Consider the following 15297-nt stretch of genomic DNA (forward strand, 5'->3'; position numbering starts at 1 on the left):
TCCACTTTCCTGCTCTTTCCCTGGAACCTTTGATTTTCCCAATGATCAGGAGCCCATCTATCTCAGCCTTAAATATTCTCAAGGAATCTGCTCCAACAGCTCTCTGTGGCAAAAAAGACTCACAACATTCTGAGAGAAGAAAATCCTCCTCATCTCAGTCTTAAATTTGTACCCCTTATTGCTGTGTCTATGCCTTCTCGTCCCTGATTCTCCCATGAGGGGAAACTGCTTTCAGCATTTACCCTGTCAAGCCCCTTAAGAATCCAATATGTTTGGGATCACCTCTCATTCTTCTGAACTCCAGTGAGTAGAGTTAGGTCAATGGTAACCCCCAGGATGTTGATAGTGGGGGATTCAGTAATGGTAGTGTCAGTGAATGTGAAAAGGTGATAGTTGGATTCTTTCTCATTTGAGACGGTCATTGCCTGGCACTTATATGGCACAAATGTTACTTGCCATGCCAACCCAAACCTGCATATTCCTCAAGTCTTGCTGCATGCGGGCATGAGTTGCATCAGTATCTGAGGATAATAAATGCAAGTTGTTGCTATTTATTGGCCTTGCCAGAGACTCCCACATCCAGAGAGTGAACTTTGAAAACAAACAAAACTCAAGGATGACTAGGAGACCTGCATTTTTATCAGATGTTGTTGTAATGATTTGGAGACAAAACTTTTCCAGTAAACTGATGCAGACTTTCCAAGGAAAGGAATTGAGATCTAGGATTATTCTTCTTGCAAAGACTGAGGGAAATAGTTTTGTTAATTAGCTAGAGTGCTTCCAGACCTCAACTGATGAAGAATAATGTGGGAAAAAACTGTCAAATTTACACCCAATTTCCAAAACCTTTCCAAAGGTTTTGTTTCTTCCTCTGTAGGAGGGACAATGAGACACATTTGTCAAAAAAAAAGGCCCATTTACTTGTCAGCTAAACACAGATGGTTAAATATTTAGAGATGTCCTCAGGTAGGGTAACAGCACTGCAAACTGTTATGTTGACATGTATTATAGGGATAGGGTGGGATGCTCTTCAGAGCGTCAGTGACCACTCGATGGGCCAAATGGCCTCTATCTGCACTCTAAGGCTTCTAGCTCTGATAGGCTCACAAGGAACTTTCTCATATGGTAGCAAGTAATGAGGGGCTTCAGTCACGTAGACTCTCTGGAAAGTCTGGGATGTCTTTCCCCATAAAGTAGAAAAGGTTATAAGGAAATTTAAAAGAGGTGTTCAAAACAGTGAGGGGTTTTGACAGAGTAGATTGTGAGAAAGTGTTTTACCTGGCAAGGAGGCTTGCTGATTGGAGGACATGGACTCAAGGTAAGTGGATAAAAGAAGCTGGCACGTGGATGGCATACTTTGTTTAGTCCTTACTTATATCAAGTTCCATTCACATCTCAGACTTAGACACTACACAGTTAAATGTAGGGTCCTGGGGGGTGTTGTTGAACAGAGACCGAGAGGTGCAGGTACATACTTCCTTGAAATTGTCATCACAAGTAGACAGGGTGATGAAGAAGGCGTTCGGCACACTCGCCTTCATTGTTCAGAGCATTCAGTACAGGCATTGGGACATCATGTTACAGCTGCACAAGACATTAGTGAGGTGACATTTAGAGTACTGTGTCCAATTCTGGTTGCCCTGCCATAGCAAGGATGTTATTAAACTGGAAAGGATGCAAAAAAGACCGAGACTGGGCGGTTTGAGCTATAGTGAGAGATGGAATAGGTTGGAGCTTTATTCCCCTGGAGCATCAGTTTTTCAGTTGTTTCAGCAGTGGGAGTCCAGGAGAAAGCGCGAGGGCAGCCTGGGAAGGTAAGCTTCCACCCAATAAATTTGGGAGTTAGCTAATACCCGAGACACTACGTGCGTAGTGTCTCCCACCCTTTCACCTCCTCTAACCTAATAATAACGACTAAGTGTGGTGAGCAGGTAAGCTATTTGCATTTTTTTTTTCCTCACCTTTTTGTTATCTTTCGGGGTGGTCACCTAGACACCAAATCCTCTGGGAGCGGGTCGGAAGCCAAAGCCGGAGTCTGTTTGAGTATATACCGGAGTAAACTGACTGGTGCAGAGAACACGGCGAAACTAAAAGAAAAAATAATTAATTTTAAATAATTAACTAAGTAGAGATGGCAGGCCAGGTGATGTGTTGTAGCTGTATGATGTGGGAGCTAGCTGATCCCATTGAGAACGGCAGTGACCACATCTGCAGCAAGTGTTGGCTGCGTGAGGAGCTCCGGCTCAAAATTGATGAGCTGGAATCAAACTCCAAACACTGTGGCACATCCAGGAGGGGGAGAGATACCTGGATGCTGTGTTCCATGGAGGCAGTCACACCTGGTAGATTAACTAATGTTAATTCAATCGGGGGGCAGGGACAGCTGTGTGTGACTGCGAGTGAGGCAGGTAGAGGGACCCTGTAGACAGGAACACAGGAGCCGCAGCCCTTGACATTGTCCCACAGGTATGAGGCACTTGCTGCCTGTGTGGATGAGGAACAGGGCTGCAGGAAGGATGAGTCAACTGACCATGGCACCATGGTCCAGGAGGCCATTCAAGAGTGGGGAGCAAAAAGACAGATTGTAGTTGTAGGGGATTCCAACATCAGGGGGATAGACAGTATCCTTTGCGAGCAGGATAGAGAATCCCGCATGGTGTGTTGCCTGCCCGGTGCCAGGGTGCCAGACATCTCTGACCGGCTTGAGAGGATACTAGAGAGGGAGGGGGAGGATTCAGTTGTTGTGGTCCACGTAGGTACCAACAACATAGGCGGGACTAGGAAAAAAGACCTGTTTCAGGATTATGAAAAGCTAGGAACAAAATTAAAAAACAGGTCTTCAAGGGTCATAATCTCTGGATTGCTGCCCGAGCCACGTGCAAATTGGCATAGGGTGGCAAGGACCAGGGAAGTAAACATGTGGCTAAAAGAGTGGTGTGGGAAAGAGGGTTTCCTTTTCATGGGGCACTGGCATCAGTTCTGGGACAGGAGGGATCTATAACGCTGGGATGGACTCCACCTGAACAGGGCCGGGTCCAGTGTTCTGGCAAAAAGGGTAAATAAGGTGGTTAATAGGACTTTAAACTAGTAATTAGGGGGGAAGGGAGAAGTGAGCGTAGAGGGAGAAAAACAATTAATGTAAGGCAAAGCAGCAGGTTAGCAGGTGACGAGGAAGCTTCAACTCCACTGAAAATTAGAAAAAAAGTTAAAGGGAAGGAGAACTCAAGAGCTGTTAGTAATGGAGGTAATAGGACCCAAAAAGAAGGTGCAAAAACTGGCATAAGAGCACTTTATCTGAATGCTCAGAGCATTCGAAACAAGGTGGATGAGTTGACGGTGCAAATCATGGCAAATGGGTATGATTTAATGGCCATTACAGAGACGTGGTTACAGGAAGGTCATGACTGGGAGTTAAATATCCAGGGGTATCAAACTGTTCGGAAGGACAGACAGGAAGGTAAGGGAGGTGGTGTTGCTCTGATTTTTAAGGATGATATCAGGGCGGTACTGAGAAATGATATAGGTTCTACTGAACAAAACGTTGAATCCATTTGGGTGGAAATTAGGAATAGCAGGGAGAAGAAGTCACTGATAGGTGTGGTCTATAGGCCACCAAATAACGACATTGTGGTGGGGCGGGCAATAAACCTAGAAATAGCTAATGCATGTAAAAATGGTACAGCAATTATCATGGGGGATTTTAATCTACATATCGATTGGTCAAACCAGGCCGGTCATGGCAGCCTTGAGGAGGGGTTCATAGAATGCATCCACGATAATTTCTTTGAACAATATGTAATGGAACCTATGAGGGAGCAAGCTATCCTAGATGTAGTCCTGTGTAATGAGACAGGAATAATTAATGATCTCACAGTTAGGGATCCTTTCGGAAGGAGCGATCACAGTATGGTCGAATTTAAAATACAGATGGAGCATGAGAAGGTTAAATCCAGTACCTATGTCCTGTGCTTAAACAAAGGAGACTATGAAGGAATGAGGGAGGAGTTAGCTAAGGTAGAATGGGAGCAAAAACTTTATGGTGGGTCAATTGAGGAACAGTGGAGGACTTTCAAAACAATTTTTCACAGTGCTCAGCAGAAGTATATTCCAGTGATAAGGAAGAACTGTAGGAAAAGAGAGAGCCAGCCATGGATGTCTAAGGAAATAAAGGAAAGTATCAGATTGAAAAAACACACATACAAAAAAACAAAGAGTAGTGGGAAACTAGTAGACTGGGAAATCTTTAAAGGCCCAACAGAAAGGCACAAAAAAAGTTATAAAGAAAAGTAAGATAGATTTATGCGAGTAAACTAGCTCAGAATATAAAAACAGGCAGCAAGAGTTTGTATAAATATGTAAATCAAGAGTGGCGAAGGTAAACATTGGTCCTTCAGAGGATGAGAAGGCCAATTTAATAATTGGGAATGAGGAAATAGCCGAGACATTAAACAGTTATTTTGTGTCGGTCTTCACAGTGGAAGACACAAATAACATGCTGAAAACTAATGGCAAGAAGGTTATAGCAGGTGAGGGCCTAGAAACTATCATTATCACTGAGGTGGCAGTGCTGGGCAAGCTAATAGGGCTAAAGGTAGACAAGTCTCCTGGCCCTGATGAAATGCATCCCAGGGTACTAAAAGAGGTGATGGGGGAAATAGCAAATGCACTAGTAATTATTTACCAAAATTCACTGGAGTCTGGGGTAGTTCCCGCAGATTGGAAAACAGCCAATGTGACGCCACTGTTTAAAAAAGGAAGTAGACAAAAAGCGGTAACTATAGGCCGGTTAGCTTAACTTCGGTAGTGGGGAAAATACTTGAATCTATCATTAAGGAAGAAATAGCAAGATATCTGGACATAAATTGTCCCATTGGGAACACCCAGCATGGGTTCATGAAGGGTAGGTCATGTTTAACTAATTTGGTGGAATTTTTTGAGGACATTACTTGCATGGTGGACAATGGGGAACCTGTGGATGTGGTGTATCTGGATTTCCAGAAGGCATTTGACAAGGTGCCACACCAAAGGCTGCTACATAAGATAAAGTTGCACGGTAATGTATTGGCATGGATAGAGGATTGGTTGATCAGTAGAAAGCAAAGAGTAGGGGTAAATGGGTGTTTTTCTGGTTGGTGGTCAGTGGCTAGTGGTGTGCCTCAGGGATCAGTGTTGGGACCGCAATTGTTTACAATTTACATAGATGATTTGGAGTTGGGGACTAAGTGTGGTGTGTCAAAATTTGCAGATGACACTAAGGTGAGTGGGAGAGCAAAGTGTGCAGAAGACACTGAAAGTCTGCAGAGGGATATAGATAGTCTAAGTGAGTGGGCAAAGGTCTGGCAGATGGAGTACAATGTTGACAAGTGTGAGGTCATCCATTTTGGTAGGAATAACAGGAAAATGGACTGTTTTAAATGGTAAAAAAATTGCAGCACGCTGCTGTGCAGAGGGACTTGGGTGTCCTTGTGCATGAATCACTAAAAGTAGGATTGCAGGTGCAGCAGGCAATTTAAAAGGCAAATGGAATTTTGTCTGCCATTGCTCGAGGGATGGAGTTTAAAAACAGGGAGGCTATGCTGCAGCTGTATAGGAACCTGGTGAGGCCACACCTGGAGTACTGTGTGCAGTTTTGGTCTCCTTACTTGAGAAGAGATATACTAGCACTGGAGGGGGTGCAGAGGAGATTCACTCGGTTGATTCCAGAGTTGAGAGGGTTGGATTATGAGGAGAGACTGAGTAGACTAGGATTATACTCATTGGAATTCTGAAGAATGAGGGGAGATCTTATAGAAACATGTAAGATTATGAAGGGAATAGATAAGGTGGAGGCAGGGAGGTTGTTTCCGCCAGCAGGTGAAACTAGGACTAGAGGGCATTGCCTCAAAATAAAGGGAAGCAGATGTAGGACTGAGGTCAGGAGGAACTTCTTCACCCAAAGGGTTGTGAATCTGTGGAATTCCCTGCCCAGTGAAGTGGTTGAAGCTACCTCGCTGAATGTTTTTAAGGCAAGGCTAGATAAATTTTTGAACAGTAAAGGAATTAAGGGTTATGGTGAGTGGGCGGATAAGTGGAGCTGAGTCTCAAAAAGATCAGCCATGATCTTATTAAATGGTGGGGCAGGCTCGAGGGGCCAGATGGCCTACTCCTGCTCCTAGTTCTTATGTTCTTATGTTCTTATCAGAGGCTGAGGGGTGACCTTGTAGAGGTTTATAAAATCATGAGGGGCATGGATAGGGTGAATAGCCAATGTCTTTTCCCCAGAGTAGGGGAGTCCAAAACTAGAGGGGCATAGGTTTAAGATGACAGGGGCAAGATTTGAAAGGGACCAAGGAGCAACTTTTTCACATTGAGGGTGGTGCGTGTATGGAACGAGCTGCCAGAGGAAGTCGTAGGGTTGGGTGCAATTATAACATTTACAAGACATTTGGACAGGTACATGGATAGGAAAGGTTTACAGGGTTATGATCCAAATACACACAAATGAGACTAAAGTTCAGTTTGGGAAACCTGGTCAGCATGGACCAAAGGGTCTGTTTCCGTGCTGTATGACTCTATGGCTCTGGTCTGGGCTCTCGTTTGTGCAAATCCATTGAATGCTCATCTTTGTTTCCTAACTGCTCCCTGAACTGGCCCTTCCCCAACTCCTCCAACTTCACAGCTCTCCAAGATAATGGGTCTCCTCTCTTCTGTGCCATTCCGCATTTCCCACCTCCTTCACTGTGCCTTCAGCTCCCTGGGCCCAAACTTTGGTGGGTCCTTCCCTAACCCTCTCTGAATCTCATTCATTCTTTATACTCATAGTGTAGGTTTTTGATTTCGGGCCCTAAGAACTCTTTTTTGTAGGTCAGTCTCAATGTTTTTATTCCAATCTTGTGCCTGGGACATTTTCCAGGACACAGTTACAACCTGCTGGGGCCAATAAGGGTGTGAAATACTTCAATGGGCGAATAAAACTGCAGCGGTTCCATAATTAATGTCCAAATCTCTCCCACTCAGCCCTTGACTCTCCTCTGCTCAATATTTACCCAAAAACAAATCTACTTTCTCATAAATAATTGGTGAAGTGGATATGGTGCCTCGTTTGGACTCCTCCTTATCTTGCTGCTGGAGGCAGTCCCTGTAAAAGCAAAGATAAGATGCAATTTTAAAAAAAGCTTTGAAGCTGGGAGTAACGCAGTTTATAACCTTGGGCACTGACAATGAAACAATAAACGATAAACTATTTAGTATCAATGCGTGGCAGTCAGAGTTTGTGAATGTGTCTCAGAGTCTGGACCTGTTGCCATGACGTCTGGTTCAATACATTCTCCATATGTAATCATTCCACTGAGCTTAACTTGTTTACCTATTTATGTGATGCAGTTAAATTATTCAGTGACCTGCCTGTGTCTTCAGTATCACGGACACTTTTTACACGGCATTCTCCTTAAGAAAGATATACTGATGTTGGACGCAGTCCAAATAAGATTCTCTCAGCTGATCCTGAGGGGAATGGAGGGACTTACTTTAGAGGAGAGTTTGTGTAAGTTGGTCCTGTACTCATTGGAGTTTAGAAGAACAAAAGGCGACCTTATTGAAACATGTAGGATAGCCCTCTCAGGGGGCTTGACAGGGTAGATGCAAAAAGGTTGTTTCCCCATGTGGGAGGGTCTAGGGCCAGAGGGCATACTCGGAATAAGGGGTCACCCATTTAAGACAGAGATGAGGAGGAATTTCTTCTCTCAGAGGGGAGTCAATCTGTGGAATTCTTCACCTTCAATGATGGCATATGCAAACGAATCAACAGAACACCAATGGGATCCCCGATATCAGGAGTGATTGCAGAAGCGGTAATGCAAAGATTAGAACAGACAGCGCTCCCCACTATCCAACCCAGACTCTGGGTCCGATATGTAGATGACATCCTCGTGATTATCAAATGCACAAAACTAGAAAAAATACCCACCGACACTTAAACACCGGGATAAAATTCACAAAAGGAGAAGAGAACAACAACCAACTACCCTTCCTGGATGTAATGGTAGAACGCAAAAACAATGGGGAGCTCCAGACTAGTGTATACAGAGGGCGTTCGTGGCTGTGTCATTAATTATATTCAAGGCTGAAATAGATTTTAACTCAGTAAGGGAATTGAGCATTATGGGAAAAAGGCAGGAAGGTGGAGTTGAGATTATCAATCGGCCATGATCTTATTGAATGGTGTTACAGATGGGCTGAATGGCCTACTCCTGTACCTTCTGGTCCCCAAAGCTAGCCAATGATTTGCATTTATGTACTGCCTTGAGTGTCATAAATCATTCCAAAAGCACTTCGTTGAATGTCCATCAAAATAAATGATTATGGGCAACACAATGAAACATTGCCACAGATGATAGAAAACTTTGTTAAAGTCACCAGTTTAAAGGGGTATTTTAGGGAGGAGAGAGGCTGAGTGAGGTTTAGGGAAGAAATTTCAGAACTGGGTGTCCCGGAACTGAAAGCACGGTCACCAATGATAGAGCTACTAAATTCCGGGAAGGCTCAAGAGGTCAGGATTGGAGGAGCGCAGAAATCTCAGAGGGTCACGAAGTTGGAGGAGATTCCAGGAGGTTAAAAAAACACTTCATGACTTTTCACCTCAACCTAACCCATCGGATCAGCCATGATCATGATCATGATCAAGCAGACTTGAGGGGCCGAATGGCCTACTCCTGATTCTTATAGTCTTGTGGTCTTATTAACCCAGAAACACTGCAGCACAGTCATCAAATTTTACCCAGCCCCAGCCCCAAAAACAATGAATGAGGCCAAAGCAGAATTCTACTCCATCCTTGTTCAGATACACTCATTCTCCCATTGGTGCCTTCACTGCCAGATTTAGGAGGGATGCAAACCTCTGGAAAGGGGAAGTCACTGTCTTGACAAACCCCCAGACCCTTAACAAATACAGTTTTCTGTCAGAGATACACGTCCATAGGGCAACACCCTGACTCTGGACATTGGCACCCACAGGATGATGATATTGTCCGAGCCAGGGACCACAAGAATGTTCACATAACCCACAGCATGATGGGAGCTGATGACTACTGGACTGACCATCATCCAATCTGGTCCCCTAGTTTCACAGCCTGGCCTGAAAGCAACAGCAAAGGCAGAAGCAGCAAATTCACTAACAACAGACTCAAGGCCCCTGTGAGTAGAGACCGACTGAACCAAGGCCTCATGCTCAACCTGTGACGTTCACTGAGCAGGAACCACCAAAGGTCCACAGTGATTGGGCTGCCCTTCAATCCATCGTCAACAGCAGCCAAGAGAAACTGCCTGGCTCCTTTAGAATGGGCAGGGTCTTTGCGTATGTTTAAAGCTGAGATGGATAGATTCTTGATCAGTTGGGGGATCAAGGGTTACGGGGAAAGTGCAGGAAAGTGAGGAACGTCTGATCAGCCAGGATCCTAGTGAATGGTGGAGCAGGCTCGAGGGGCTGAATGGCCTGCTCCTGTTCCTATTTTTTATGGTCTTATGGAAACATCGAGATGGGTTTGACAGGAAGGAGCCAGGAATTACTCACTTGCAGAGCATTAGGTGTTCCCGAACCAGAAACATCTCCATTCCGTGAGGGAAAGAAAGAAAGCAGCTCAATGAGGTCCAACAAAGAAACATTGATCTAAAGACCAGAGAGAAGGCAGAATGGCCAGCAACTCACCAATTGTCTTGGCACATGCAGCTTCTTCAGCATGGTGCAGGCTGTCATAGAATCCCTACAGAGTGGAAGCAGGCCCATTCGGCCCATCAAATCCACACCAACTTTCCAAAGAACATCCCACCTATCCTATCCCTGTAATTCCCGTGGCCAATCCACCTAACCTGTACATCTTTGGATTGCGAGAAGAAGCCCATGCGGACACAGGGATAACGTGCAAACGTTACACAGACAGTCACCCGAGGCTGGATTTGAACCTGTGAGACAGCAGTGCTAACCACTGAGCCACCGTGTCTACAGCCCAAGCGCTCAACACCCTGCTCCAATGAGAGCTAAGAATGGAGAGAGGTGGGTGGGGGAATCAGTGGTTATTGGAAGGCGCACCTCAGGGGTCTCCTAAATCAGCCCTTGAACACTTCTGTCAACACCCTCAGTGCTGTGGCTCGGCACAACCACAGGCTGATGTGAGGTTGGGAAGGTCTCCCCTTGGCTGAGATCCCACAAGGCTGCCAGTGCAGATATCCTCATTACACAAACCCCCAACTGAGTCTCAGCGTTGTCACAGTGCAGGCCATTCTCCAACCAGGCCATAGTGGAATAGAGGACGGGCCTCCTGAAGGTAAGGTTCTGGTGCTTGGATTGATCTTGGTGGGGGTTGGGTGTGGGGGATGGGGTTGGGGGTGGGCATGGAGGAGGGGTTTGAGGTGGGGATACGGGAAGTCCAGTCCAGACAGACCCCTACCATATGCCAAGGTTAGGGTTAGGGTTATGGCACCAAGGGGATGGGATAGACTCCTCGGAGCTTGGAGAACAGCAGCTGTCTTCAAGAAGTACGATGAAACATTGAGCAAGAGGAATGTCAACTTATGACAGAAGTCCGCAGTATTGGCAGCAGACAGCACACCATTGCCACTGGGCTGTAGGAGATAACAACAGGCTCCAGAGATAACAAGGTGTAGAGCTGGATGAACACAGCAGGCCAAGCAGCATCAGAGGAGCAGGAAAGCTGACGTTTCGGGCCTAGACCCTTCTTCAGAAATGGGGGAGGGGAAGGGGATTCTGAAATAAATAGGCAGAGAGGGGGAGGTGGATAGAAGATGGATAGAGGAGAGGATAGGTGGAGAGGAGACAGACAGGTCAAAGAGGCGGGGATGGAGGCAGTAAAGGTGAGTGTAGGTGGGGAGTTAGGGAGGGGATAGGTCAGTCCAGGGAGGACGGACAGGTCAAGGGGGCGGGATGAGGTTAGTAGGTAGGAGATGGGGGTGGGGCTTGAGGTGGGAGGATGGGATAGGTGGGAGGAAGGACAGGTTAGGGAGGCGGGGACGAGCTGGGCTGGTTTTGGGATGTGGTAGGGGGAGGGGAGATTTTGAAGCTTGTGAAATCCACATTGATACCATTGGGCTGCAGGGTTCCCAAGCAGAATATGAGTTGCTGTTCCTGCAACCTTCAGGTGGCATCATTGTGGCACTGCAGGAGGCCTCATCCACCCCCTTGACCTGTCTGTCCTCCCTGGACTGACCTATCCCCTCCCTAACTCCCCACCTATACTCACCTTTACTGGCTCCATCCCCGCCTCTTTGACCTATCTGTCTCCTCTCCACCTATCTTCTCCTCTATCCATCTTCTATCCGCCTCCCCCTCTCTCCCTATTTATTTCAGAACCCCCTTCCCCTCCCCCATTTCTGAAGAAGGGTCTAGGCCCGAAACGTCAGCCTTCCTGCTCCTATGATGCTGCTTGGCCTGCTGTGTTCATCCAGCCCTGGACCTTGTTATCTCAGATTCTCCAGCATCTGCAGTTCCTTACTGGGACCATCTGGATTAATAGGCTAGTGATAATACCACCAGGCCATCCCCTTGTGTTAAGGGATGGAGCAGCAGAGGCTTTGAAGAGGGGGGAGAACATTGCAGTTTAGAATCCCCACAGTGTTGAAGCAGGCCATTCAGCCCATCGAGTCCACACTGACCCTCTGAAGAACATCCCACCCAGACCCACACCCCTACCTTGTAACATTCCACCTAACCTATACATCTTTGGACTGTGGGAGGAAGCCCACATAGACACAGGGAGAGTGTGAAAACTCCACACAGATGTCACCCAAGGATGGAATTGAACCCAGGTCCCTGGCGCTGCAAGATACCATGCCACCCAGGGCCAACAGATGAACAGTCAGTCTGTTGCTTTCGTGTTGTCCTGCAGTTCCTTATGATGAGGGACATCCAGAAAGCTTCCTCAGCATTCCATCTACACCAGCTCTCAAATGCTCCTGAGTTTGGATTGTTACCAGAAGCTGTGACACTTCAGGAAACGAGTCACATATCTTTCTTTAGGGGGTGCTGTTTATGACGCAGGAGATACACTTCGTCATGGAACTGTTAAGTTACTCTGGGGAGGGCTAATTCCACTTGTGCTGAGAGTTGTACCATTCCTTGCATACTATGCCCATATGAGGACTTGCTTGTGGTATCTGAGACCTATTTGATCTGATCCCTGCCATATTTTCCATCTGATTATTTGGATTTGTGCCCATCCAGATGCAACTCTTGGATAGCAGCCACTTCACCGTGCAGCCTTCAGAGACACAGAGAGCCCACGGACTGATTCGTAGAATTATTTCTGCACATGTCCTTCCAGGAATAGACTTATTGGGGTTCCATTTACTGTGACATGTCACTGTATGTTTCTTCCACATACAAAGCCTGAAGGGAGGGTGCAGAGGGAGAGCAGTTAGAATGATCATAAGACTGTCAAATGTAAGAGCAGAATAGGTCATTCAGCCCATCAAGTCTGTTCCACCATTCAATGAGATCGTGGCTGACCTGATAATCCTCAGCTCTACTTTCCTGCCTTTCCCCATAACCCTTAAGTCCCTTAAAAATAGGGCTCTTCTAGCTCAGTTGGCTGAACAGCTGGTCTCCGAACTAGTGTGATGCCAATAATGTGGGCTCAGTTCCTGCACTGGCTGAGGTCGCTATGCAGGCATGGTGACCCAGAGGTTAAGCCACCACCAGTTGCCTCTCTCTCTAGTGAGAGAGCAGCCCCATGGTCTGGTGTGACAGTGGTGACTTCGCCTTTTTTACTTCCTGAGTTAAAATCTGTCTACCTCAGCCTTGAATAAACTTAATGACCCAGCGTCTATAGCCCTCTGAGGTAAAGAATTCCACAGATTCATTCCCCTCTGAAAGAAGAAATTCCTCCTCATCTCTACCTTAAATGGGTGATCTCTTATTTTGAGATGATGCTATCTGGTCCTAGACTGTCCCATAAGGGGAAACAACCTTTCCACATAGACCCTCTCCAATCCCCTGAGAATCTTTCTTCTAAACCCCAATGAGTACAAGCCCAAACTACCTAACCTCTCCTCATGAGACAGTCCCTCCATACTTGGTATCAACCTACTGAATCTTTTCTGTTCTGCCTCCAGTATCAGTCTATCTTTCCTTAGATAAGGGGGCCTGAAACTTTTCACAGTATTCCAGCTGTGATCTGACTAGTGCCTTGTATAGTTTTAGCAAAACCTCCCTAATTTTACACAACAACAGAGAAATGCTGGAGAAACTCAGCAGGTTTTGCAGCATCTGTTGAGACAGAGAAAAAAAGAGTTAATATTTTGAGTCTGTTATGACTCTTGTTCAGACCTGTTCATTTTCTCCAGCTTTGTTTAAGATTTCCTGTTTCAGCAGTATTTAGTTCTTACTCCCTGCTTTTATCCTCTAATTGCCCAGAGGGCAGTTCAGAGTCAACCACATTGCTGTGGGTCTGGAGTCACATGTAGGCCAGACCAGGTAAGGATGGCAGTTTCCTTCCCCAAAGGACATTATTGAACCAGATGGGTTTTTCCAACAATTGGCAATGGACTCATGGCCATCATTAGATTCTTAATTCCAGATATTTTATTGAATTCAAATTCTACCATCAGCTGTGGTGGGATTCGAACCCAGGTCTCCAGAACATTATCTGGGTCTCTGGATTAACAGTCCAGTGATAATAGCACTAGGCCATTGCCTCCCCCTTACCCCTGTTCCCCATGACCCCTGTTCCCCATGCCCCCAGTTCCCCATGCCCCTGGTGCCCATGCCCTCCGGTCCTTCATGGTAAACTCAGTGGCCTGGGATGTTTCTCCTTTAGCCAGCAGCAGTTCATATGTTTAAGACTGGCGTTCTCACTGAGGTGCCAGGATCTACACTGGTGAAGGATGCAGGAGACAGCCATACTGATTCTTCCATGGTTGGGGGTGTGGTGGGGATGGGGACGGCGGGGGGAGGTGGGGCAGAGGGCGGTGAGGCTCACTACTCTTGCCCCCAGAAATCAAGGAGGTGGTGTCTGGAGGATCTGGCTGTTTCACAGTCAATGGTCAGTGGTGTGTAACTCTGACAGTGGGGTCATTCGGAGAGTTTCAGTGGAATGAAGAGAGAAAAACTGACTGTGTCGGTGTGACGGGGACATCTCAGCAGTTCCACCCTCCTCTTGTGAGGGCCACATGTCTCTCCTCCTGAGGGTGAGGAGCCTAGTATTGTGTTTCCCTCCATGGGATATGGGCTCTCTCACAGCCTTGTTATGGTCTGTCATTGTGTGGGAAAGAGAGGGACTGAGTGCCATGAAAGTGGTTGGCACAGCTGTGATGCAGAGATGGGTAAAAGGTGGCTGAGGTGTTCTGAGGGACTGGGTAGGCAGCACAGAGGGCAGGTAGGGTTTGTGCTGTGACAGGTCGTTTGGAGTGAGAATGCAGGAAAGAGAGGAAGGTAATGGGGGAGGTGATGGCCTAGTGGTATTATCGCGTGACTGTTAATCCAGAGACCCATGTAATGTTCTGGGGACCCGGGTTCAAATCCCGCCACAGCAGATGATGGAATCTGAATTCAATAAAAATCTGGAATTAAGAATCTATTGATGACCAGGAATCCATTGTCAATTGTTGGAAAAAATCCATCTGGTTCATTAATGTCCTTTAGGGAAGGAAACTGCCATCCTTACCTGGTCTGGCCTACATGTGACTCCAGACCCACAGCAATGTGGTTGGCTTTTAACTGCCCTCTGGGCAATTAGGGATGGGCAATAAATGCTGCCTGGTCAGCAACACCCCCATCCCTTGAATGAATAAAGAGAAAAAAAATGCATGCGCCTGGGTGTGATGTGAGTGCAGTAGCAGAGTTAGGGTGAAAGGTGAGGTGGCACAGAGGAACGTGAAACTAACCATGACAGAATGGAGAAGGTCATTGACCGTCATATGGCACTGATGGCTATTCCTCTGCACCCTGGAGACAGCACTGACCCGGACGGTAACGTCAAACCAGGCTGGCAGGGTCTGTTGTTGTGATTCCTCTGCTGGTCCTTCACAAAGATAACTCCTCTCCTTTGCAATACCCCCCAACACCCCCACCTCCAGTCCCTGTCAGAGACTCATGGCACTGTCAGCGACTTCACTGGCATGGAGTCACAGAACTGTACAGCACGGAAACAGACCCTTGGGTCCCATTCATCCATGCTGACCAGGCATCCCAATTGGACCTAGTCCCATTTGGCCCATATCCCTCTAAACCCTTCCTATTCATGTCCCCATTCAGATGCCTTTTAAATGTTGTAATTGTACCAGCCTCCACCACTTCCTCTGGCAGCTCGT

Source organism: Rhincodon typus, chromosome 16, assembly GCF_021869965.1.
Source record: "Rhincodon typus isolate 14 chromosome 16, sRhiTyp1.1, whole genome shotgun sequence".
Lineage (NCBI taxonomy): Eukaryota > Metazoa > Chordata > Chondrichthyes > Orectolobiformes > Rhincodontidae > Rhincodon > Rhincodon typus.